This window comes from Notamacropus eugenii, chromosome 3 (genome assembly GCF_028372415.1).
Source record: "Notamacropus eugenii isolate mMacEug1 chromosome 3, mMacEug1.pri_v2, whole genome shotgun sequence".
NCBI lineage: Eukaryota > Metazoa > Chordata > Mammalia > Diprotodontia > Macropodidae > Notamacropus > Notamacropus eugenii.
In genome coordinates, this window is record NC_092874.1 from 183665208 (window position 1) to 183668721 (window position 3514).

At 41.9% G+C, this 3514-nt stretch overlaps 1 pseudogene; it reads right to left on the reverse strand.

Annotated features, from left to right (window-relative positions):
- Positions 1-1336: 1336 nt before the first annotated feature.
- LOC140531314 (60S ribosomal export protein NMD3-like) lies at positions 1337-3007 on the reverse strand (annotated as a pseudogene).
- Positions 3008-3514: the final 507 nt, after the last annotated feature.

The following is a 3514-nucleotide window of genomic DNA, read 5'->3' on the forward strand; positions in this document are numbered from 1 at the left end:
CCAATCCTCTTAGTTCCCACAGAAATAGGTGTGTTCTTGTATTCAACTACAATCACATCATCCATTTAGCCCCAAACAGGAACACAATACCTAAATATTCATCTTGACCAGACAGTACCACAATAGCTAGTCAATCAGAAGATAGCACCATCAGGACCTAGAGCAGGATGCTTGACCACCAAACCATGTAAGGGGCCTACCCCTCGATAGCACCTGTTCAGTAATAGTAAAGAACTGACCAAGAATGAACTTATGATGTAGAGAGGCTTATTATAATACCATCACTATATATACATATCCCCCTAACTGTATGCATTACAGGTAACCGTATATGCAGTTCCACTGAGGTGGGTCCTTTCTCCATTACCCAATCCCTTAACAGAATCCTCCTGCCTTTTTAATATTAATCATATTCCTATATTCTATGTAAATTTTGATTGTGTAATCAGCATCATATTCTCTATAAAATTGTACATCTTGCCTCACTGAAGTGGCTGAATTCCTCTAAGGGACTTAGCCACTCACCAGAGCTTGAAACCTTAAAACTGTAACAAATCTTTCCAACTGGCTTGGAGTCCACCTGAGTCTTTGAAATTCTTTAGAGACATCCCACAGCAATTCTACATGAACCTCATCACGTTGATCCCTCAAACATCCACCCCTGAGCCAGAGCTCAGCTATTGAGCATGTTTTGACAACTGCTTCACCCTCCTCTCCTGTGGGCAGAGTTCCCCAGCAACAGATTACTTCCCTCCCTACACAGGGAACATGTTCTTTTAACTAATTCATTATACTTTCCTCACCCCTTGCACAGAAATTATAGTGGACACCTGTGAAAAGAAAATATAAAAAAAAGTCCAGACTTTACTCTTTTACAGCATGGGGTGCTTACTATCACTTTATTGAACTAGAGGTATCTTGCTCTTGGATTTTTGCAGGCTGGCAAATTAAAACACTAACCTCCTCCACTTCACCCTGGGATTCCAAGTTAGTTCCATATCTCCAGTTCATCTGCTAACCAGATAGCCTCCTTTTCCCAAGCAGGAATGTCTTCTCTCTCCCCTTACATAAGAACAATAAATAAAGTACAGCACCAATTCAGGTATTTTGGACAACACTTCTTTAAAATCCATCATCAACTTTATTTCCTTTATGACATGTAGGTCAGAACTCAATTCTGCTCAGTTTTTTAGGTTCCAAGCCTTTTCCTTATTCAAATGGCCTAATATTTTATAGAGACAAAGACTTCTCAGGCAGGAACAGATCCTAGAGATCTCCTCATCCAAACCTTCATTTTCCAGATGAGGAAGCGAGGTCTGTCAAGTGGTTCATTTCATCAGGTCATCATCGATGCTCCTTCTCCCCCAGTGGCATCTTCAGAAAAGTGAAGGTCCTCGAGCATCTCTGCCAGGCTCATTCGAGGGTCTCCTTCATCATCTGTATCATTCTCCACTGGGATTGTGGAGGCTTTATAAATATTGACATTCTTACTGATTGTCTCATCTTCTTCCAGATCTTCCAGAAAGTCCTGGTATTTCCTTTCATCATCTATTTCCATGTTTCCTTTGTCCCTAACCAGCTCCTTGAGTTTCCAGTTCTTGTAATGCTGGCTTTTGGCACTATCTTAAGTCTTTTTGATTAATACCACATTGGGAATATGATGGGTGTTTATCTTGTTGGCATACTCATCATTCAGGTTGTAGCTGGCCAAGTCAAACCCCAGCACCAGGACTCCAGGGTTCAGAAGAGGTCTCAAATGAGTCTGGCAGAAATACTGATTGTCTATGTTCATCTCTGACTGCTCCCAAGCACATGTTTATTTGATCTCATGCCAGCCCCCACCTTGATTTTTGATTGTGAATGACTCTGCATTCCATCACAATAAACTCCTCCAGTTGCTTGGGGTGGCACAAGCTACTGAATGGGTAACATCAATAGGTATTCCCATCAATCTCAGCAATCTGCAATGTGTTTGGATCAGTGAGGTGGATGGCACTGGTAACTTGAATACAAACACAAATTTGGCTCGTATTTCCAAGGCTTTGTGCCAGTTTGGGAGGCAGCACGTAACATTGTGCTTGCATACGGGAACAATTTCCATGGAGAAAGTTCTTTTGTAGTTATATGTATTACTATGAATATCATGAGAGATCAGGCTCTGTGAAAATTTGAATCTGGAAGGGACTGTGCCCTGGAAGAAGTCTACCATCCTCTGGGCATGCTGCTTCTGAGCATATTAGAAATCCAAGCCATTGTGAATCTCCTTGATCCACAGGATATTCTGATGTACTCCATCTTTCAAGATCAGCTGCTCCAGATAGTAAGAAGGTTTTTTTGTGTGAGGTCTTTTGCCTGACATACCACAGCCTTCCAGAAATTCATGGCTTCTACCCTATGGCAAGCATTACTTATCAGTGATTAAACTATGTACTCCATTTGCTGAAAGATGGCACGTTCATCACCTTTTTCTGGATAGTCAACTTGACTTTAAGCTGCTTGGAATGAGATTCAGTCCAAATGAAGCCAGCTTCAATCAGTCGTACCTTACTGTAATCTAAAGGGCTTATGTAGACTGTGCAGTACTTTTACTTTAGGTTCGGATTTTCATTAATTCTGCTGCTTCCCCTTGCACTCCCAGTTAAGCATATCAACTTTAATTTACGTTCCTTATGTTAGGTCATGTGGCAGTCATGCAAGGGGCTGGGGAGAATCTTCCTCAGTTTCCCCACACTTACTTAAAGAGGCCTTGATTTTTTTCAAACACAAAGTAGGAAGTTCCCTTGACTTTAAGGCACACTGTATCAACGTTTCTGGTGGCTGAAGATATCTTTCACACTGTTTGCAGAAGTTAACTGAGACTTGTTTGCGGATCCTTTCACTGATGTCCACTCATGTCTGCAAAGAGGCCACACACATGTCGACCGGATTAGGGGGAACAGGAGACACCATACTAACAGCACAGGACACAGTCAGGGTTGCTCACCACTGGACCCTTCAGGTACTTCATGGTTGTGAGCACCCCTGCCCAGGTTCTTCACTGGCACTGATCCCTGTTCCTCACGGGATCCTCACATGTGGCACTGGCACCACCACTTCTGGGACCAACATTTTTTAAAATCATACTTAAAACACAACTATGAATTTAAAAACAAAGACTTAGGCCTTCACAATCTAGAGGAAAGTAACAAAGCAAAAGTGAGCAAATAGCCCACAGGGACATTTAGCTCCTTTTCTAAAGAGAGAGGGAAAAGATGGGGAAAATTGATCAACTGTCTCTGTACTCTCTACTTGAACTCAGAAGCTCATGTTGGCCCATTCTACCAGCAGCACAGGTACTTGGCTTCCAGTTCTCTTGAAACTGCCTTATATGGGCATGGTAAAAAAGAAGTCATAGAGGAGTGTCAGGAGCTGGCTTCCCTGTTAAAACTGTTGTTACTTTTAAATGGGTAAGTTGCTGGCCATTCTCCATTCAGAATTATTGACTCATAGTTTGAGAGATATACTTTAAAGTAAA